Here is a 25,192-nt window from a genome sequence, read left to right as displayed (position 1 = left end):
TCAGAGCACTTGGGCTCACTCTTACTACCGTGGCCCTTACCCTTACTACAATATGCCTAAAGAAGGCTACTTTACGTCTATAGCTCCGGTTCTAGGAGCTCAACGAAATCCATACCCCCTTAACTAGATTTATCCTCTGGTTTTCCTTAGGGTGGGCTTTGCTAGCCATCCATCCATCCTTGGTATTCACTTCCTCTTAAGAGAACCCGATTTGGCCTATTAAACCCTTCGGCTGACCCTTTTATCCATGTTATGTACACAACTGCGTGCTAGTGTCACATGGCTAGACCTTTCGTCTCACAATCCGTGCGGCCTTAGGCAATCTGTTCATCCAAACTCGCCTAAGTCAGCCTTCACTCAAGTGAGGGTTCCTTAAGAACTCCTCCAAGGCATTAAATTGAAGAGCGGAAGCGATTTTTGCCAAAAAAAGAACAACAAAGAACAACAGAAAGAGCGCACACAAAGTGTTTGAGTAAATGCTCTCAATTCTCTTATTCACAAACAATAATGAAACAATAACTGAAGAGTACAACTGAGGGGGAGGCTCTCTATTTATAGTTGAGCTCCCCCAAAACCGACAGTCAAGATACATTTACATCGACGGACGAGATTAACCATATCCCTTTATTTTAGGGATTTTACAAGATATGCCATATCAAATCTAATCTAATCATTACAATATATGATTCCCTCTATCTTCTAAGATTAGTTACCATATTAGCCTAAGTTGCCATGTCTTCATTATCGGGCCAACCAGGCTTCAATTTGACAGGCTTCTCTAATAGCTCTTTGAATTCTGCCAGTTCTCGTGGGCCAAATGATCCCCATGTAAGCAATAGATCTCCATTGGGTGCATATGGTGAGATGGTCATGGGCTTTGAACTGCTGCCCATGACATTCTCCCCCACCCAGTCTCGCAACGTCCTCGTTGCGACTTCCGAATGGCACTGACTTGATTCACCTCGGTCTCGTCTAAATACCTTAGCCTTTCCCTTCCTTCGAGACTTTTCCCTTGACTTACGTTGCTTCTTAACTCGAACTGTCCTACTCATTTGTACATCTCGATGACAAGAAGTTATGTCACTCTCTTGCTCACATTCTAACTTGACTCGAACAAAATCCTCTTGATTCACCACACTTGGCTTTACTTTACCTATAGTCTCTCGGCCTTTTTGCTCATGAACTTCGAAAGGGCCCCTACATTCTTGCCAAGTACACAAGTTAGAATGCAACACACTATCAAAGTATTCGGAATGTACCTTTGCATTTACTCTGGTCAACTGTCCCACATGCATCACTTCTTTTTCCTTGAAGTCCGATGCACCACCCACCTCTCCCATAGGTAGAAGCCCTGTCAATGACTCGGCCAACTCTGTCGCTTCACTCAATTCGAGCCTCATTGGTCCCAGCTTCACTTTTTTCATCGCAACTTTTCCCTCTAAGTCTAATGACCAACTCACCTCTTCCCTGGGTAGAAGCCCTTCCAATGACTCACCAAGCTCAGATGTTGCCTTTCCTTTGACTACGACTTTCTTTGGACAGTTCTGCAACTCATGCGGACCACGGCACAAGAAGCACTTTACTTGCTTCTTTTTTCTCCTCTTTACCCTATTGGCTTCGGTTTTTCCTTTGCTCGAACCAAGCATCTTGGGTTCTTTGTCTGTTCCATTAGTCTCTTTGATGACAGACTTTCTCGGACACTTTCGTAACCTATGTGGACCATGACACAAGAAGATCTCTATTGGCTTTTTCTCATTTTCGGCCTCCTTGGCTTCGACACCCCTTACGCTCCAACCAAGTACCAAGGCCTTACCCACCGACTTCTCCTTAAGCGTGAATTTTTTAGACATTTCTACAACATGTGTGGACCGTCGCAAAGAAAACATTTTAGCTTGTCCCTTTTCCTTTTGGGTTTCTTCTTCCCAACTCGTGGTTTTCCATTACCACTATTGTCACCGTTGCCGTTGCTATAAACAATATCTTCCTTGTGATCCATTTCACACACGTCCCTTTTCTCGGGCTTGGAAGACCTAAGCTTGTCTTTCCTTAGACCAAGCTTGACCACGGACTCAACTACTGTCATGGCTTCTGACAGCTTTTAGACACCTCTTTGTTCCACCTCTTGTCTGACCCATGGCTTCAATCCCTTCTGAAAAGCAAGCAATGCTTCTTTCTTGATCACATTTGAAACTTAGAGCATGAGTTCCTTAAACTCTCAAACATACTCCCCCACTGTGCCCCATTACGTTATCCCTTGCAACTTTGCCCGAGCTTCTTCCTCGGTAAATTGTGGGTAAAACTGTCCCTTCAACTCGTATTGGAACTCTTGCCACATCCCAATCTCACCTTGCCTTTTATATGTGGTCCTGCCTCGCTACCATAAAAGCGCAATATCAGTAAGAAACATTGAAGCAATGTTTACCTTAACCGCATCATCCACGATACCTTTGGCACGGAAGTAGTTTTCCATCCTCCACAAGAAATTATCCACATCGCATGCAGATCTTGTCCCAAAAAACTCTTTTGGCTTCGGGACATCCTCATTACTGAGTGCTACACTTGACACTCCTTTCTCTAGGGCTGCTCGGTACAAGGCAGCTCTCCCTCGAGCTCTTCTATTCTTGTGCTCAAAGCCCTCGTCGTGGCCATTATTTCCTCCTTCAAAGCCATCATCATGGCCTCGAGAGCATTGTTTCTTTCTGACAGCTTATCCCTATGTGAATTAAACAACTCGTTTACCTTATCCCTGGTGGAATCAAGAGACATCTTTACATAGTCTCTGGACTGCTCCTTCTAGTTTACTATGCGATCATCGACCCCATCAAGTGCCTCATTTACGTCCTCCATGGATACCTCGAGTTTACCCACACATTCCTCTACTGCTGATAATGTCTCCCTCAAAGATCTCCTTGCCCACCTTTGTTTGAACTCTTCTTTTGACATCCCAACTGTGCATTCGAATCAATAACTCAGATATCACTTGGTTCGAACCAACAACTCGGATACCACTTGTCATGGGGCTAGACCTTTCGTCTCGCAATTTGTGTGGCCTTAGGTGATCGTTCGTCCAAACTCCCCTAAGTCAGCCTTAACTCAAGTGAGGGTTCTTTATGAAGTCCTCCAAGGCACCAAATTGAAGAGCGGAAGCGATTTATGCCAAAAGAAGAACAACAAAGAATAACAGAAAGAGCGTACGCAAAGTTTTTGAGTAAATTCTCTCAATTATCTTATCCACAAAGAATAATGAAACAATAATTGGAGAGTACAACTGAGAGGGAGGCTCTCTATTTATAGTTGAGCTCCCTCAAAACTGACGATTAAGATACATTTACATCGACGGACGAGATTAACCATATCCCTTTATTTTAGGTATTTTACAAGATATACCACATCAAATCTAATCTAATCTAGTCTTTACAGGATATGATTCTCTCTATCTTCTAAGATTAGTTACCATATTAGCCTAAGTTGCCATGTCTTCGTTATTGGGCCAACTAGGCTTCAATCTGACAGGCTTCTTCAATAGCTCTTTGAATTGGGCCAATTCTCGTGGGCCAAATGATCCCCATTTGAGAAATAGACCTACATTGGGTGCATTTGGTGTAATGGTCATGGGCTTTAAACTGCGGCTCGTGACACTAGTGTGTACTTGCCCATGCCTATTTACTTTGCATGGAATTTGTAGCTTTCCTGGTGGACAATATATGTTTATATAACGAATACCCCTTTTTTTAGGGATTTTTTTTTCTTTCCACCGAATTTGGGTTGAGACATAGCATTGGCTTCCCTTATTATTCTCGTGGTCTATATTCATTGGTCACACCAACTCAATTCTTTATATGATTTATCACTCCCGTCACCTTCAAAATCCACTTTCACCTTTGATATTCTTCTTGAATTGAGGGCTTTCCAATTACAAATCCCATGTCGTTACTCATTTTATCTTGATACCATAGCATCTTTTAGCTATGGTCTTACTCATTTTAGGCCTATGGCCTTCGATCGGTCTCATGGCCTAACCACGATCTTTTTTTATTCACTCTGCCAGTCACATTCCATCCATTTCCCCATTTTTTGTCCTATACCTTGATACTCGAACACCGTAGTGTCCCCTTCGTAAGGCCCGAAGCTTCGCACATTAGGGTTTGCACTTAGTAAGACTGCATGGTGGTATCTAATAGAGTCACCCCTTTTCCTTTTCCTAACTTTGTCTAGCTCAATGTTAATCCTTGTAACACCCTAATTTAGTGGGTACAAGGTTTGACGAATAGTCCTAAGGTATTATGTTTGGTAGAGTGGTATTCGGCCAAATACATTTTTGGGGTATAAGGTGGAAAGATACAATTATGTGTTTCAATTAAAGAAAACATTATGTCAAATGGCTATGTCAATTAGAATAAAGTAATGACCAAGAGGAAGGGTATTGAGAGTGTTAGTTCACGTAAGAAGAATAATGTGCTTTAATCGTGGTCCTATGCAAGTTATGTTGCAAGATAAGCTAGTTAGGAACCAACTGAATGTAAACCGAAACAGTTAAAAGATAAAGGGTACTCAAGTGGGTGATGTGAACTGGCTTGGTGATGTTGAGTCGAATCACTTTAATTTCCCGATCGTCGACGAGAAGAGTCGTTCGTTTTGTAAAAAGATGGATTTTGGTTAACGTATAAACAAAAGTTGGTAATGGGGTTCAAATGATAGGCTAGGTTTGATATTTGATAGGCTCGGTCTAATAAAGAAATAAAGTAAATAGTTAATAGATATGACGGAATAGATAAGTGAACTCAAGCTTTAAGATCGATTTAATACTATAGTGAGTGTTGCCCCGGGACTTATATCACTTAAGGTGGGTTAATGAAATATAGAAGATGGACCTTGACCCATTACCTAAAGAGGTAGGAACCAAATGTATAATTTGATGGATGAACACCACACCAAGGTTGGTGATAAGTTCAAAGAGTTCAGGTTGACGCCATTAGCAAGCTAGATAAGTCAATTCGAGACTCAAACAAAATAGAGAGGAAGAAACCTCATAAGAACAATAGTTCATTCAATAATTTGGTAAAAAGTTCCTTCAAATGTTTACAAGAAAGCTATTTATAGACACAAAGATGACTACTCAAATTCGGCATCTATGTGTTCACACTAAAGCATTAAAATTTGGTTCATGTTTGAAGATGGTGCATGAATTGGCCAAACCATCATGTTGCTTCACTTGATACATTCATGCATACTTAGCCTTGAAGAATAGCCATAATTCTATGAATATGCAACCCTTTAATGCTCTTACATCTCCCTTGGCCGAATGAAGCTATAATGTGCCTTGAATACTTGATGATCATCTTGAATATGCATGGAGCATGCATGAAAACGTCCCAATGAATGTGAACTTTTAGATAAGGCAATTGTAATAGCCTATTTTTAGAGAAATAAGAATAGTGGTTTTGGGACCACAAATTTGAAGTCAAAAAATTTATTTTATGGTTATTTTATATCCTATAGTATGATAGTAATACCGTATAAAAATTTTGTTAAGAACTTTTACCGTTTACATGCACAATTTGATAAAAAGGACTAAATCATGTAAAGTGCAAAAGTTGAGTTCTGATAGCTAAATGTATTACATAGCTATAGAACTTTAAAGTGGAAGTCCTTATATAATAATTAGATCATTTATATGTTAGTGGATGAGAATGGTTTGGCAATATTAAAATTTTGATTAATTTTAAAGGTTAATTAAGTAATTAAGTAATTAAATGATAATTAAAATGGGTAAAATGCTTTCATCTTCTTCAAAAAAACATTTCAACCAATTTTAGGAAGGAGAAACCTTAGCTAGGTTCGACCATGCTTGTCTTTTTTGATTAGGTATGCATTTTGTCCCTTTTTTAATGAGTTCTATGTTTTCAGGTTCATTGTAGCTTAATCTAGCTAGCTCGAGGACTAATTTGTGAAACCGTTAAACTATTAGGGTTTTACCATTAATGAATATACATGAGTTTTGATGTTTGATGATAGAAAATGGATGGTTGTTGTTAGATAAATAACTTTTGTTAAGAGATTTTTGATGAAATTATCAATTAGGGATTTAATTGAAAAATAGAAATTTTACATGGTGAAATTGTGAAATAAATGAAATATAGGGCATGCTAGGGACCTAATTGATATTCGAACATAGTGGGTTGTATTGGAATTTCATGAATTTCCATTTTTATGAGCTAGGGACTAAATTGCAAAAAAATTAAAAGTATAGGGGTTAAATGATAATTTTGCTAAAATATGACTTTGGGTTAAATTGAATGAAATATATTTTGAATTGGGTTAATTTTATCCGTATAGATCAAGATAGACCTAGTATGGCTTTAGATTAGGGCAAAGAGAAAATCTTGGATTAATTGCCTCTATATCTACATATACTCGTCGAGGTAAGTTCGTGAGATTAAATTGTGATTATATGTTTTATTTTGAAATATGCATGAATTGTAAATTTTCTACATGTATACATGTTTGCATATCCAATGACGTATGACTACCGAGCCCCATTTAAACCTTAGGAATTTGTAGGATACAAATATAATAGCTCATTTTCAGTGAAATCAGAATAGTGGTTTTGGGAAAACAAATTTGAGGTTAAAAAATTTATTTTATAATTATTTTGTGGTCTACAACATGATAGTATTACCGTATAAAAATTTCGTTAAGAAATTTTACCATTTCCTTGCTCAATTTGATAAAAAGGACTAAATCGCGTAAAGTGTAAAAGTTGAGTTCTAACAGCTAAAGGTATTAAATAGCTATGGAACTTCAAAGTGGAGGTCCTTATATGGTAATTGGACCATTAGTATGTTAGTGGATGATAATGACTTGGCAATTTTGTAATTTGGATTAATTTGAAAGGTTGATTAAGTAATTAAATAATAAATGATAAGTTAAAATAAAATCAAATTTGCTATCATCTTTCTTCATCAATGTTCAACCGAATATTGAAGGGAAAGAAGCCATTTTTTTCTCATCTAGGGTTTGGGTACTTTGAAGCTCAATTGGTGAGTGATTTTTGTCCCGTTTTTAACGATTTCTATGTTTCGAGGATCATTGTAGCTTAATCTAGCTAGCCCAAGGACTAATTTGAAAAAAAATAAACTATTAGGGTTTTACCATTGATGTACATGCTTGAGTTTTGAAGTTGAAAAATAAAAAATGAATGGTTGTTGTTAGATAAACAACTTTTGTAAAGGATTTTTAGTAAAATTGTGAAATAAAGACTAAGTTGAAAAATAGAAAATAATATGTGGTAAATTTGTGAATTTGTGAATTTGTGAAAAATATGGGTTGCTATTAGTATGTATAGAAAGCGTCAGGGCTTGGGTAAGGGGAGAAATTGCATTAATTTTGCCAAAATTACATGTTGGACTAATTGAATGTGAAAAATTCAATTGAATTAAATTTATCCATATAGATCAAGATAGACCTTGTACGGAGTTAGATTGAGGCAAAGGAAAAATCTCAGATTAACCGCCTTTGTTCCTACCTATACTCATCGAGGTAAGTTCGTATAATTAAATTGTGTAATTATATGCTTTAATTGAATTATATGTATGTGATTTGCATTACTGTCATATATTAATACCGATCACATATCTAAAGACGTACGATGATTATCAAGTCCCATTTGAACCTTAGGAATTTGTAAGATACAAATGACATGTTATTAGGGTTACTGATTCTCAACTCGAGAGAGCTTATCGGTATTTAGCTTGCATGAGCTTACCGATATTTAGCTCGTATGAGCTTACTGTTTACAGCTAATAAGAGCATACCGATTCAGAGCTCATATGAGCATACATGTACAAGAATTGATGGATTACAATTCAGTACACCTTATGTGTGCTAGCCGAGTATCCAACGATATTCTAAATGGTTCAACGGGCGCAGTTCTGTTACGAGATTATATGAGTTCGATACGAACTACTACATGTATTTACATGAAATACATGGAAATAATGTTACATGATACATTGATATATGAAATGGATGATACATGTTTAGGTAACATGAATAATTGTTGAGTTCATCCATGTGTATTGGCTATTATATGTGTTTCAAAAGACTAATGTTGGTGAATATGTGCTTAGGCATTAGGCCAAATTGAGTTGGGGTATGCTATGTTACTTACCTAAATTGTGATTAAATGGTGAGTTAAATTCTATGTTATACGAACTTACCAACTTAAATGCTTACTCTGTGTTATTTTTCGTGTTTTATAGTGATTCAAAAGCTCGTTCGGGTTGGAAGCTTGTCGGAGCTATACCACACTATCCATCGGCTCTTTTGGTACTCTTAGTTAGATACATTTTGGTTATAATGGCATGTATAGGTTATTTTGGCTAAATGTTGGCCTATATGTGTTTTGTTGACATTAGCCACTTATTTGGCTTGTGTTTTGGTATTTTGGTATGTGCATAATTTGCCCTATAAGGTTGATGTGTGGATTGATGTGTGGTTGAATGATGAAAGGTAAAATATTAGTTGAATATGCATATGAGGTTTGTTTTAATACTTGGTGAGATTTGGTGCTATGCTATGGTAAGCAGATATGTGTGTTTGATGCTATTAAATAAGTGGTACAATTGATACCAAGTGGTAAGTTTTGGTATATAATTTACATGTTGTGTATTGATGCAACTATACATAAAAGTTGGTTGATTACTTGGTTACATGCAATTATACAATATATCTGATTTTGATTAGTTTTATTATGAATATTGATAAGTTATGAAATGATTGAAATTCTATTTGTTTGTAATGTAAAATCCGGTAATACTCCATAACCTTGTTTTGGCGACGGATACGAGTTAGGGGTGTTACAACAAATGACATGTCTTTAGGGTTTACATGATTCGAGTGCTGGTCCTAAACGTCCTATTGATGACTAAGGTCTGACATGTGTTGTAGATACTTCACAACTTATGTGAACAACATCGTGTAGCTATATTTTGACCCTCAGCTCATGTGAGCAGGCCCATTTCCACAGCTCATGTGAGCTAACTGATTTACAGCTCGTGTGAGCAAACCAATTTACAGCTCGTGTGAGCATACCGTTTCATAGCTCGTGTGAGAATACATGTACAGGATTTGACGGATTATAGTTATATGAGTTAGCACACTATGTGTGAGCTATCCTGGGTATCCAACGGTATTCTAATGGTTCAAGGGGCAATGTTTTGATACAAAATGGTAAGTGTTCGGTATGAACTATTACAGGGATACATATGAATTACATGAAAATGTTGTTACATGGTATATGGAAAATATAATTGGATGATACATGTATATGAAACTTAATCAATTGTTGTACCCATCCATGATTATTGGTTTATATATGTATTTACATAGCTAACATGGTTGATGTATATGTGCTTAGGCATTTGGCCAATTATGTTGGGATATCCTATGTTTACTTACTTATTATGTGACTAAATGGTAAGTTATATGAACTTACTAAGCTTAAATGCTTACTCTGTGTTATTTTCATGTTTTATAGTGAATCGAAAGCTCGTTCAGGTTGGAAGCTTGTCAGAGCTATATCACACTATCCATCAACTCTTTCGGTACTTTCAGTTGTTTAATTTTTGTTATAATGGAATGTATAGGTATTTTTGGCTAATGTTGGCCATGTGTTTGGTTATTGGAAATGACCATTTAGTTCGACTTGTGATATAGCACTATGATGATGATATGAGCTTAGTTTATGACATGTAAATACAAGCCTTATAATGGTTGATGAATGACTTAATATGGTTGAATGATGGAATATGAAATGATAGATGAATATGCATAATATATATGTCTTATAACTTGTTGTGAATTGGTACTTTGTTATGGAAGACATATGTGTATATTGAGGCTAGTATTTGAGTGGCATGTTTAGTACCATTTGGTATGTTTTGGTAAGTAGATTCAATGGTGTGTTTTAATGCAAACTTGGTTAGAAGTTAATGGATCATTTTGGCCAAATTGAACACATGATTTTACATGTTTAAATGTTGTCATTTGAGGTGCCTAAGGGCATATTGGTTGTATATGATTATACCATATTTATGAAGATAGAATATCCATGATTTTAGTTCCGTGTTATGGCTTGTATATATGTACATTTTTGGTTGTAGGTATATGTCTTATTGGGTGAGAAAAATGGCTTGTAAAATGCCCTATTTTCATCCACACGGGCAGAGACACGGGCGTGTATCTCAGCCGTGTATGACACATGGTCAGGTGGCACGACCGTGTGTCCCTTGTAGCTTTCAAAGGGTTGCAAGTTAGGTTGTTACACGGCCTAGCACACGGCCTGATATACGGGTATGTGGGTTTATTTCGAAGGGTATATGACCTAGCACACGGGCGTGTAGCTGTGCTGTGTGACCCAAGTTAGTGAGTTACATAGGCATGGACACGGGTTGGGACATGACCATATCTCCCTACTTTGAATGCCCACACGGCCTGAGACACGGGCGTGTCTTTTGGCTGTGTGAACCTTGCAGTGTTAAAAATTTTCAATATTTTCTAAAAAATTCTCTGAGTTTTCGATTTAGTCCCAACTTTTTTAACGCATATTTAGGGTCTCGAGGGCTTATATAAGTGACAATATGCATGTTTTGAATTGATTTTAATATGTTTATTGATATGATTTAAAAATTTTGAAATTTAGGTTCGTTTGATTTGAAAACTCTGGTAATGCTCCATAACCGTGTTCTGGCGACGGATATGGGTTAGGGGTGTTATTGTAATAAAGTAAAATGTGGCATATGTTAAGTTCCAATAGAGACTTATATTATATTAATAGATATTCCAGATTTTGATAAGGGAGTTCTCTTTTTCATTCTTCTAGAATATTGTTATCTGGGCTGGAGAAGCAAACAAGTATTTCTTTAAGTTGAAGATGAAATTCTGGATTATATGGATGATTCTCCATGTCAACGTAAGATTTATGGCTTTATGTGTTTGAAATATTAGGCCTTTGAGAATGTATGAACCATAAGATGAAGAAGTATGGCTTTTTATGTAGGTTATCTGGGTTAGAAATGATGACAATGTTATTTTAAAAGAGTTTTAATAGTGATTTTATATTTTATAAGGTAGTGGTTGCTTCAATCCCTGATTGGATGCTAGATCTGAGGTTCAAGCTGCTATCTCTGGTTGTCAAGTGAGTCTGTAATTCGACTGTTGCGTTCATATTGTCCATGAGAGTGTCTATGTGAAAGGTGATTGATATATGAAACTCAAACTAGAAAAAGTATGCTAGGTTATGGTGCTATTACATGAATGTTTGATGGACTTTGAATGTGTAGTTTGTAAGAAATCTGACGAGTTTAAGTAAGTGATAGAAATCCTGAAGATAAAGTATGGTTGCATCTGGATGTCTAGACTGTGTATATGTGTCTTGATTTAATGTTATACAATATATTTTGATGAGAGTGGGTCTGATCATGATGAGACTGTGTCTGTCTCTGCGAAGTTGTCTAAAGGGGTCTGTCGGGACTTTAACCATGATCTTTGAAAGGAAAAGTCCATGGCCATGACATCATATCATGAAAGACAATAACTGGGCTATGACATCATATGAGAAGAACTAAAAGAAGGTGATTGCCTAATGGGGTTCCCTGTGTGTCCCAGGACGATGAGGGGCAAACCTTACGAAATATAAGTCTAAGTGAATCCCTATTGTAAACACGCCAGAAAAAAAGCCTGTGTGGTGATCTATGTAAAATGAAGAGTTTGTGGTGATTTACAAAAAGAAAGCCTTTGTGGTAATGAACTTGGAAGGAACGATAGTGGTAATGAACTCCGAAGGAAAAGCCCCTATTGCATATCATGTTACACCTTCGATGAGATATTCTAGTGAGCTTCCTTTATGGCAAGCATGTTATGGAATATCTTGCATGGTCTTATGATAATAACAAAGAAACGAGAATGCGCCAGAGCATTGGTGAAGTCAAAGTATGGTTAATTAGACTTGAAGAACAAATTTGAGTAAGCACTATGTCTTGTAAATTGAAGAAGGTTATCTGTTGGTAATTATTAAAAGAAAAGGGTATTCTTTAGAAAGGATCAAATCATATAATTAAAGAATGTATCTTCTATTTATGTACGAAATCATTCATGGATTTCGAAGAAATGATGGCTTCTAGTATGTATGTAAGAATAACAATATTTTGTTTGTATGGGCCTTTGGAATAGGTATGGTTAAGGAATCACAAAAGTGCAGAGTGAAGAACGTGAGTAATGTCTCCAAGATACAGAAAGTACGGCATGATTCCAGAGTTAGGGGTGACATCTTTGGTACGAAGAATGAAATTCTGGGAAGGTATTCACTAGAGACAAGTTGAAGAACAAAGAACAATGAGATGACGAAGTGGATTACTAGATGCGAAGTACAAAATCAGTTCAGGTAAATGGGTGTTTATCTCAGTAAGTTCTCATAGACTTGCCTCTTTGCATTATCCTGCAGGTATGTTGATTTGGGTCTACACCAGGAGGGGCGACGCCAAGGCTACGCCTAAGGAGTGGTGTATAAGGCTTTTATGCATACAGGGCAAGTTGGCGACGTGTTCAAAGACTATAATTCTCCTTCGTAATTTAATTGTGGTATCTGTAATAATTTAGAGTTCCATTTTGGTTATCATTGTATTTATTTATGTATTAAAATGTGAGATTTTATAGTTAACTTGTCTTTATCTGTAAATTTTTTAAGTTAAGGTTGTGTTTGTATTTGTGTGGTAATACCCAAGATTCAGATCCGGCTGATCAAACTGAGTTGAGGGTGTTACAATCTCCTTTTCACACTACCATCATACAGATGCATCTCATGCATTTTCTTAGATAAAATATCATGGATTATGCCTACTGAACTGAAAAGAAAGATAGTCAAAGACTTATGCAGACTTCAAACATAGTTAGCATGTAATGCCCTACCCGACGTTGCCTTGTTGATGATTTGTATGGGCTGAAAATGCAAGTTAAGATTTATGTTAAGGTAAGACTGGTTTATGGTGTATCTGTCAGTGTGATATTTGTTTAAGTTGTGCTCCATGAGTGGCGAATTGTATAATTTGTAAGTCTGTTAAGATATTTTGTTAGGGCGAAGTCTAAGTTGTAATTTTTATGTTTTGGTGTGGTCGTAGTGAGGAACTCGCCAATCAGTGTTTCTTTTGGAAAGGCTATGTGTTAAGACCTTTTGTTTATGTACGCCAGTAAAGGATTGTGGATCTGAATGTTAACCATTTGTGCACGTGTGAATTCTGTTTAGTTTAAGTGGTGTTTTAACTTGGATTTAGTTAGAAATATACCAAAGAGTTATGATTATTCTTGATGTATTATAACCTATAATGATTATGTTGGCCATGATAGAATGGAGTTAGCTTTGCATGTTAGCCACATGTTATGTTAGTCCTGAGAAAGAAAGTTGTGAGATATAAATATCAGTGAAAACCTTTATAGTGGGGATTTTGCCCTTCTCTTTTCTTTTGCTCTAATATACTTTGAAATCATTTTAAGAGAAGTTGTTTGGAGAAGAAGCAACAATTGATCGATGAGAAAGAAATAGTTGTGCATGTAATAGTAGTGATAGAATAGCAACTTCATTGAGATCATTTGTGAGTATCCATACCACATAATTTCTCTCTTTGTTGTATTCTGTCTTGTGTAACCTTAAAATATGGTTGTCATAGATAGAGTCTAGGTGAGGACCTGAACTTGAAACTTTGGAATCTGTTATATGTAGTTGTTTGTGTGAGTGCGTGTATGCATCATCATGGCATGAAACATAGATGATTTACTTAGGGGTATGTACTCAGTATCTGAATAAGATGAGCCACTGGTAGGGCATGTTAATTGCAAACTAGAATGGTGTACTTAGGGGTATGTACTCGGTATCCGGATATGATTTACTTAGGGGTATGTACTTAGGGGTATGTGCTCGGTATCCGGATATGTGTGACCACTGGTAGGGCATGATAGTTGCTAACAAGATGGGGTTATATGATGGGCCACTTGTAGGACATGTTAGTTATTAAATAGTTTGGCGGCCACTAGCAGGGTATGTTAGTTACTAACTAGTTGGCGTGAGTGTTAGGTTTTGGTAGGGCATGCTAGTTGCTAACCAACCTAATGTTATGAGTGCTACCTATGATAGGACATGCTAGTTGTTAACCATGGCAAAGGGCCCTATACTCATAAGAACACGTAAGTGTTTGAAATGATATGACACAAAAGATCAGTTCTGATATGTGAAATCCGAGGTTCAACCCAAGAAAGGTTATGAAAAAGTAAATTTATGCCTCTATATGTGTTATATGGTATGTTATGTATTGAAAGGAATAAGCTGATACGATATAGTGTGTGTTGTGTGATATGAATATCAGATAATAGACTAGAAAAGGTAAATGTTAAGGAAGTATGTTCTAATTCTTGTTTATGCGTTGTGATTGTAGTGTATTTGTTAAGAATTGATCATTAACTATTGAATCTGACCTAATAAGTTTTGAAACTAAGTATGAGTTAGCCTGAGTAGAGGTTGTGATACAAAGGTACTTATGAGAAATGACTCTGATGATAGAAAAGAATCGATTATGTTAAGTCAATAGTGAACAGTGGAGGAAATGATAAAAGTGTACGCCCAATGTTATGAAAGATTGATGCACCAAATATATGAGTACGCCTGAAAGGTTATACACTAAAGTTAAGTGTTCTCTTATGAGATGAGAGTGTTCGCCCATATGTCTTGACGTATAAATGATAACTCTTGAAAAGAATTATATGTTATGCATTTAGACTTGGTTAATTATCTGTATTCAGGTGAATTTAGTTGCATTTTAGGATATTATATTAGTATTTTTTAAGGCATTACATTAAGGAGCTTGAACAGTGCTTAAATGTTATTATATCTTACTTTTATTTGTTTGTGGGAAGGATTTGTTTGTTGATTGAGTGGTAGGTGCAGAATGAAGAAAATAGAGTAAAGGAGTGAAGATTTGTCGTGGAAAAAGGTTGGAGAGGTTTCGAACATGAATGCTGTGATAAAGCTAGAAAGATACCCAGTCAGCACTTAACCATTATTAGCCTTGTTGTACTTGTACCAGAAAAATCAGATTGAAAAAAGGGAAAAAGATTATGGAATGATGGGACTAGTCCAAAAGGAAGAGATAGAAAACCTAAAAAGAAAAACAAGTGAGGGGATATTGAAAAATTGGGAAAAAATTGGGGGACAACTGAAGAAAAAAGATCATTGGACAAGAGTAGAGGATAACGGTGGAGAACAAGGCAAAGACAAAAAGAAGAAGAAGAAGGTAGTCCCTCTTAGCCAGCTGTAGACACTGCGACGTCGAAGCTGTGGGTGTTATAAGCGAAAGCTATCTTCCTAAAGTTCTTTCTTTAATTTCTTATTTGCTGTTTCATAAACTGAATTGATGAAAACAATGTTGAATGCTATTTTGAATCGGGATGTTATTTACCAGCCCTTGAGTTAATCTCATAGGGTTGAGATTACTTGACGAAACCTTTATTTCCATTAATGGCTAACGCCTAGATTAGTTTTAATACTGTTTCATTCAATGGTATTATTGAATTGTGTGCGTGTAATCTCTATAAATAGATGAATGTGGAACATGTTTACGAAATTAATCTAATTTTGAAAAGGTTAGGTTAGGTAAATCGAAATTGAATAATATGAGTGAGTGTTTAAATGAATACTCATAACAGGCTCTAGACATAGAGCAGTGTCTCATACGGAAGGAAGTAGAAATAGGTGTAGGAACCATACTCAAGGCCTATAGACATATAGTGCTTTAGGTGAAATAACTTAAGGTCTAGCTCTCGAACAAAGCAGACCACAATAGGATTTTCTGAGCAGTAGAATAAGATTGAACTTGCCAAGACGTAATTTGGTTAATGAGCGTAGGTTCTTAGTTATCCCAACCTTACAAATCAACATCGTAGATCCCTAATCTTTTGTCGTAGCATCTTTATTTTCACATCCTTAATTGTTTACTTGCTTGTTTTGCACATCTTATACAACATTATTCTCCTAATTGCCAGTGTATTATTATTATTGTTTTTTTACTTAGCATTAATCTCATTTTACTATAATAACCTAACCATTTTATACCTATTCAATCCTTGTGGGGATGATCTCACTTATCACTTTATTACTTGATCCGACATGTATACTTGCATAATTTGCATATCATATTCACACGCGACAAGTTTTTGGCGCTGTTGTCGGGGATCAAAAATTTGCTGAAATTTGGTTTTGTTATTTTACTAATCCCACTAGTTTTAGTTAACTTAGTTGTATTTAATTTCTATAGGATTGTTATTAGTGAATGAATAGAGGCATTCTTGCTAACGAAGAGTATCATTTTGACCAAGAGATCGAGAGAAGTTTGCGAAGAAGGAGAAGAGAAGTGCATGGCTAGGGACAAGAATTATCCATTAAATCCAAATGGTCAGGATGTTGATCTTCCTATTCATCGTGTGATAGATGACCGAGATAGGCCACTTCGAGAGCATGTTATGCCAATTTTGGATGACTTGAATCCAGGGATAGTCAGACCACACATACAAGCTCAACAATTTGAATTGAATCAGGTAATGTTTCAGATGTTGCAAATTGTTGGGCAGTTTAGTGGGTTGCCAAATGAGGATACAAGATTGCACTTAAGACTTTTTCTAGAAGTTTGTGACTTCATTAGATAACAGGGTGTTCTTGAACACGCCTTGCAGCTTAAATTGTTTCCATAGTACTTGTGAGATTGAGCAAGAGCGTGGCTTAATGCTTTGCCGTCGGGGATAGTGGCATCATGGAATGACCTTTGTTAGAGGTTTTTGGTACGGTAGAATCCACCAAACATGAATGCCAAGCTTAGAAATGACATCATGTCTTTTTGTAAATCAAAAGATGAAACATTGTACGAAGCTTGCGAAAGATTTAAAGAATTATGTCGGAAATGTCTGATGCATGGGTTTTAGCATTGGACTCAAATGGAGATTTTTATAATGGGTTGAATAGACATACAAGGATGGTAGTTGATGCTTCTGCCAATGGTACTTTGTTACATAAATCTTATAATAAAGCTTATGAGATTTTGGAATGAATTGCGAACAATGATTATCAATATCCTATTATGCGAATTAGGACTAGTAGGAGAACTATTGGCATCGTGGAACTCATTGCAATCACTTCGTGTAACACCCCTAACCCATCTCTATCGACGAATTAGGGTCACACACATTACTATCAAATCAATCAATTAATCAACCATAATTAAAATGTAGGCAATTTCATTCAGATCACAGTAAAAATTACCCATACAGTCCTAAATACAAGTTTAGAGGTCCCTAAAAATAATTTAAGAACTAACAGGGGCTAATTTGAAACAATTCTAGAAGTATAGGGTGAAATATTAAAAAGCCTAAAAATAGGGGACACACGGCCATGTGGCCAGCTCGTGTGGAATACCCTAGGCCGTGTGACTTTCGAAATAGGGACACACAGCCGTGTCATTGCCAGTGTAACTCATTGACCTGAGACACACGGCCGTGTCCCAACCCATTTCTCTACCTATGTAACTCTTTGATTTGGGTCACACGATCATGTTGCAGGCTGTATGGAAACTACACTTATGCAATTATTCTACACGTTTAGGGCACATGCCTGTTTGTGTTACTCGTGTGTGACACGGCCGTGTGACGGACCGTGTCCCAGGCCATGTTCACCTAAATGTACTTTAAAACTCAAGTTTACCAAATTGTGATTACTTGGGCACTAAGCAACCATTTCACCAGCTGTTAAACCTATTCGAAACACAATTTAACATGCTCAAATCATACCAAAACAACCATCTTAAGTGCCTAACCAATGTACTCTCATTGGTGCCACATTTTATATCATCAAACACACAAACAAAGCAATTCAACCATTCAAACTTCTATTCATACCACATTTTCCATAATTTAACTATCTTCAACTCCTTAAGTTACCAATTTGAAGCTATGCACATATCAAAACATTAGACTAAGCTACCATACCATACAAGTGGCCAACATTTCATATTTAGCCAAATCAACATTACACCAACAAAACAATTAGCAACCAAAGACCTCCTAGGTACATGCCATTACAAAATGAAATATCACCACACTTGAGCTCGGTGTTGATGTTGGATGCTAAGTCGATTGTAAGCTGAAATGTACCTAACCAGCGCATAGAAAAATAAAACTGCACAATGAGTATAACTCAGTGGTATTTCTATAATCCAAACAATATAAGCTTGATAAATGTAATTAAAATGTAAAAATGCAACAATTAAAGCTATGTACATGTGTTTCAAATTAATAATATAATATTGCTCATTCCTTATTCACATCTACTACAATTTCTACATGTTCAAGCACATATCAATGGCATTTCATATAACATTTGCTAATCTTAACTCATATAATAGCATGGTACACTCTTTGATCAATACTTAATTTCGTTTCACAAACCGCACCTCATTTTATCATTTCATATTCATTTCTCATCTTTGCCATTTTAATCTCAAATACATAATTTATTTACTTTTCCCTATTAACATGACTTAGACTCAGACAGATACATGGATCCAACTAACACACTAGTTTGGCACCCAGTGCCTCATCGGATAAATCTGAAGTAATATCTGCGCCCAACGCTATATAAATTGACACCTAGTGTCTCATCGGTTAAACCGAAGCAAATTGGCACCCAGTGCCTCATCGACTCAAGGTTGAAGAAATCCCTGAACTCTTCTTATCTTATGGCATGCCATCTATATACAACTTAGCCTAAACAATTAATAGGGTTCCATCTCACTTTCAATTACATCCAATGTCCAATTTTCATATATACACACATAAACATATATTCAATTCAATATTCATATAATCAATGCATTCACAATTTACCGAATCAATCCATTTCAATCAAATATAAGTTCAATTCAATCTCAAAGTGTCAAAGTACTCACCTCGAATGCTTACCATATGCAAAACTTCAAAATTCTATAATTTACAACTTAGTTCGGATTATAGAAACACAAATTGTGGATTTCGATCTATTCGACGTTGATTTTATCCTTCCCCTTTTTACTCAAGGATTCTGGTATGACATTAGTTACGGAATAAAACAATTAAAATACATTAATATTACACAATTCAATTCCACATTAATTTTCAATTTTTAAACTATATTTGCTTAAATTTCAATTTAGTCCCTAAATCGAGACTAATTTTAACCTCCATATCTAACCTCCAATTTTTATACTAATTTCACTCTAAGCTAAATTTAGCTCCTTATTTTTAATTATACCTATAAATTTTAAATTTTTCACAATTTAGTCCCTATTACTCAAAATTAACATTTGGTTTCACAATTGAGTCATTTTCCATTTATAACTTAAAAATCTATCTAATTAATCCCTAATAAACTATTAAATAATAGTTACATCTAAAATCTTAAATTGTACTCAAAATTGCATTATGGGTTGGGTAACTCTAAGTATCGGGATTCCAAAAATATAAAAATTACAATAAAAGAGATAAATTAACTAACCAATTGAAGTTAGAAAGTTTTAAACCCTTATTGTTGTGCGTTCTTCTTTCTTTTTTCTTTCTTTCTTTCTTTTTTAATTTTTGCATGCAATATTTCATTCCTTTGCACTTTCTTTCTTATTTATTTTATTTTGTTTTCATTAAAATTATCATTATTATAACATATAACATATATAAATTAGATTAGCACCTAGATATATAATACATACCATTAATGTCGTCCATTATACATATATAAATGTACAATTACTACTTTACTCCCTTTAAATCATTTCAATCCATTCAACTTTTAACTCATATGCGATTTAGTCCCTGTACCTTAACAATTCCTAATTTCTCGAAATTTACTTAACAAAATCTATTTCACTACTAAACTAACCTAGTAAATATTAAATAAAAAATATTTATGGGTTCATTTTACAGAAACGAAGTCCCAAATCTCATTTTTGACACCACTGACTACCAGGTCATTACACTTTGTTGACAGCCTAAGTATCTTCTTAAGCTAATATGACCAAAATAATGAAGAGACCCATTGCAATCCAGGAGATGAAATTAGCCAAACTATTGTGTGTTTATTGCGGTGAAGACCACGTGTTTAATGAATGCCCATCAAACCAAGCCTCTGTATACTACATGGGTAATTTTAACCGAAATAATAACCCCTATTCCAACACCTACAATCTAGGGAAGAAGCAACATCCGAAATTTAGTTGGAATAATCAAGGTGTAGAGAATTTAAACAATGTTGCGAGACAGAATGCTAATAGTGCACCATCTGGTTATAATCATCCTATGCTGAGGCAAAATGTTCAACAAGGTCAAGCATCATCTTCTACATCCATTGAGGCCTTATTGAAGCAATAAATGACCAAGAATGATGCTGCAATTCAGAGCCAAGCTGCATCCCTTAGAGCTCTTAAGAATCAAGTAGGGCAGATAGCGAATGCTTAAAATCGAGGCCACTAGGAGCATTACCAAACGATACCGAGAATTCAAGAACACAAGGGAAGGGACAGCGTAAGGCCATCACTCTTAGAAGTGGGGCACAGTTGGATGATGTTATTCAAGACACCACTATAGAAGAGAACAACTCCAGACTCAACCATAGAAAGAATTTAGAATCAACTGAAAAATATATTACACCTGAAAAGGGTAAACAGAAGAATGTTGCAACATAATCAAATCATGTTGCCAACAAAAATGCCATAACAAAACATTATGAACAACCTGAAGGAAGACCACCTCTACCTTTTCCTTAGCGATTCCATAATTTTAAACAATATGTTCAGCTCAAAATATTTTTGGATGTTTTGAAGCAACTCCATATCAACATACCGCTAGTAGAAGCTTTGGAGCAGATTGGTACGAACCGAATCAGTGATGTGAGTCGAGTCGTTGATGTGCCTGATCGTAAAAAGAGAAGTATCGCTTGATTCTGAAATGTAGTTTGAAAGTTGGCTAAATATGGAGAAAGGTTTCAAAAATTGGTTCAAGAGAGTTAAGTTTGAAATGATATAGGTTTCAGCAAACAAGAAAATAATAAGAATGGAACGGTGTGGAGGAAATAGATCAAAATGGAGTTAAGGTCAAGAAGGAATCAGTACTAAAATAGAGTACTAACCCGATTCTTATAAGACACTTAAAGGTGATGAAAAAGGGCCTTGACCCGCTAACTATAAGAGTTAGGAACCAGAGGTATCAAATGGTTGAACGCCACACTCGGGATTGAATGATAAGTTCGAAGAAACAAGGAAGACGCCACTAGCAAGCTAGATAAGTCTACTTGAGTCTAAAATGAAATACGAGAGTTGAAAAACTCACAAAATGTATAAACATTAATCAAAGGTTTAAAAGTCCTTACAAAATGCAAATGAGCAAATATTTATAGCCTAGGCCTAAGGTAGCTGAATGGACTAAAAAGATGTTGAATGGTCAGCCAAAATTAAAGCAAAAGAGGCTGGAAATTTCTAGCAACCTTCCTAGGACGTTTTTGGAAAGCTTCATGCATGAAGAATTCAATTAGACAGCTTCTAGATGAAATCCATTCAGCTGGACATTAATTGGAGTGTTGGTGAGCTGAATGTATTGTCTTGGTTCAGCCAAAGAAGCTAAATACACCTTAATTGAGCTGCCCTATAAAGCTGAATAGTCTTGCAATTTAAATGAGCAACTTGGACATTTCAATGGTCCTCAAGTGTGAATGGATGAATTTGAGTGGTTCCCTAGTGTGAATGCTCAAAACCGATCAGCCACTCAATGTGAAAAGAACCTTCTTCAATATGAACATTTTAATTTGCTTCTTTAAAAAGCTGGAAGTCCATTAAGCTTCACAAAAAGTCAGTTGGAAACAAAGGGGAGCTGCTTCTTTTAATGCCGTCCCATGCATTATCCAAATGCATGTTTCTTCCTTAATTGCTTTCCTTGGTCCTTAAGCTAGCTGATTCAGCTGGAAATAACATCAAATAAATTCGGTCAGAGCTTATTAATCTTCATTCATGCACTTATGTCGTCCCTTGTACATGTACCTGCACTAAATAAATTCAGCAAATTAATTCTCTTTTAGACACATTAATTCAGCAACTAAAACATATTAAAATGATGCATTCAGCTAGGGAACATTAAAGCTGATAATAACTAGGACATATTAAACACAAAGAAACTAAGACACATTTAAAAACCTGTATTTAAAATGTTCAGCTAAAGACACATTTAAAATGTTGTAGCTAGACATATTAAAAACAAATATTAATTAAGACTTAAATTAAACATCAACAGCAGCTAAGACAAATTAATTAAAACACGAAATTAATTTGTCTCAACTTTTAGACACATTTAAACACTTTTAATTAAAACCTCCAGAATTAAAATGCAATTTAATTATTTAAGCTGAATAAACTAATTAGCATTTATTTTATTCCAGCAACTAAATTATAGAAATTAAAGTAAGCTCAAAACGAGCAAACAAGCTCATTGAGCTGGAAACGAGCCAACTTGAGCTCAATGAGCTAGAATCAAACTAATTCAGCTTGCAAAGGATTGCAAGCAACACTTTGAGAGCTGGTCCAAGAGTGTGCTCGGGTCATGGTCTTATCACAGATGCCCAATTATGTGAAGTTTATGAAAGAAATAATGTCAAAGAAGTGCATATCGAGAGAATTTGAGATTGTTGCTCTCACTGAAGGCTGAACAACAATGTTGATGAATAAATTACGTCCAAAGTTGAAGGACCCAAGGAGTTTCACTATCTCGTGTTCAATTGGAAATCAATATATTGGAAAGACATTGTGTGATTTGGGAGCAAACATAAATTTAATGCCTATGTCTGTATTCAAGAGGTTGGGAATTGGGAAAGCAAGACCTACTAAGGTACATTGTAATTGGCTGGTCGATCCTACACACATCCGGAAGGTAAAATTGAAGATGTGGTAAGAGTAGATCAGTTTATTTTTCCTACAGATGTCCTTATTTTAGAATGTGAAGCTGACTAGGATGTGCCAATTATTCTTGAAAGACCTTTTCTTGCTACTGGTAGGAGTTTAATTGATATGCAGAAAGGTGAACTAACCATGATGGTAAATGATAGAACCAACAGTAGAGGAAGAGTTTGAAAAATTTTTCCACAGCAATTTTGATAGTGATGAAGACTTACTTGAGTGGGGTGACATAATAATTTTTAAGGACATTGATGAACTTATGGAAGCCAAGTAGTTTGTGGATAGACCAGGGAAGAAGTTTGAGTCCTTGGATTTATCAGATTGCTATTTTAATCCTCCTAAACCTTCTATAAAGGAACCTCCCACACTGGAGTTGAAACCTTTGCTGCAGCATTTAAAATATACATATTTGGGAAACAACAACACTTTACCGGTAGTAATTTTTGTGGAGTTGACATCCGAGTAAGAGGTCAAGTTGTTAGAAGTCCTTCAACGATCTAAGAAGGCATTAAGATAGACCCTTTCTAATATAAAAGGAATTAGCCTTGCTCTTTGTATACATAAAATTTTGTTGAAGGCTTGCCATAGCAATTCTATTAAACAAAAGAGAAGACTGAAGTCAATCATGTAAGAAGTTCTCAAGAAATAGATTATAAAGTGGCTTAATGCTGGCCTTATTTACCCAATTTTAAATAGCTCATGGGTGAGTCTTGTATAATGTGTACCCAAGAAAAGAGGTGTCACAATAGTGAGTAATGATAATAATGAGCTCATTCTGTCTTGTACTGTCATAGAATGGAGAGTACGCATGGACTATCACAAGTTGAATAAGCCAACACAGAATGACCATTTTTCCCTTACCATTTATTGACCAAATGTTGGATAGATTAGCTGGGAAAGCTTTGTACTTTTTTGTATGGTTATTCAGGATACAATAAGACTACTAAAGCTCCCAACGACCAAGAGAAGACAACTTTCACTTGTCCATATGAGACTTTTGCATTTGACGAATGTGATTCGGGTTATGTAATGCCCCGACAAAATTTCAGCATTGTATGATGACAATATTCTCTGATATGGTGGAAAATTTCCTTGAAGTCTTCATGGATGATTTTTCTGTCTCTGGGAATAATTTTGAGGGCTGTTTGAGAAATCTGGAATTGGTTCTCTACCGTTGAGAAGAAACAAATCTTGTTTTGAATTGGGGAAAATGCCATTTCATGGTTCGTGAAGGTATTGTTCTAGGTCATAAGATATGGCAGCAAGGTATTCAAGTAGACAAAGCAAAAATTTAGGTGATAGAAAAATTGCCACCTCCTACGAGTGTCAAGGGTATTAGAAGTTTCTAGGTCATACGGGATTTTATAAAATATTTATTAAGGATATCTTGAAGATATCTAAACCTTTGTGCGCCTTGTTGGAGCAAAATAGACCTTTCAATTTTGATGAACCTTGTTTGATCAGTTTCGAAGACTTGAAGAAACAATTGCTAGCAACACCAATTGTAATAGCTCTAAAATGGACACTACCTTTTGAACTCATGTATGACGTTAGCAACTATGCTGTGGGAGTAGTGTTGAGACAAAGGAAAGAGAAGTTATTTCATTAAATTTATTATGCAAGCAGGACCCTGACCGATGCACAGGTGAACTACAACACCACTGAAAAGGAGTTATTAGTTGTGGTTTTTGCATTTGATAAACTTCGATCTTATTTAGTTGGTACCAAGGTTACAGTTTACACAGACCTTTTTGTTATTAAATATTTGGTGACCAAGAAAGATGCTAAGCTAAGATTAATTCGATGGATACTTCAGCTACAGGAGTTTGATTTAGAAGTTCGAGACAGAAAGGGGACTGAAAATCAAGTGGCTGATCACCTGTGAAGGTTAAAAGCTGGGAATGAAGATGTCAATGTTCACTTTATTAAGGAAGATTTCCCAAACGAGCAACTATTGGTTGCCATAGCATTACCTTGGTACGCAGATATAGTGAACTACTTAGTAAGTGGGTTGCTACCACCTGATCTCAATAGCTAAAGAAGAAAATAATTTCTTTATGATGCAAAACATTACTATTGGGATAAACTGATCCAAGTACAAATGAAATACTCGGTTCATCCAATCCATGAACACA

Source organism: Gossypium hirsutum, chromosome D07 (genome assembly GCF_007990345.1).
Source record: "Gossypium hirsutum isolate 1008001.06 chromosome D07, Gossypium_hirsutum_v2.1, whole genome shotgun sequence".
NCBI classification, from domain to species: Eukaryota; Viridiplantae; Streptophyta; class Magnoliopsida; order Malvales; family Malvaceae; genus Gossypium; species Gossypium hirsutum.
The sequence above is the reverse complement of the archived record's forward strand: the minus strand, read 5'-3'. Positions refer to the sequence as shown.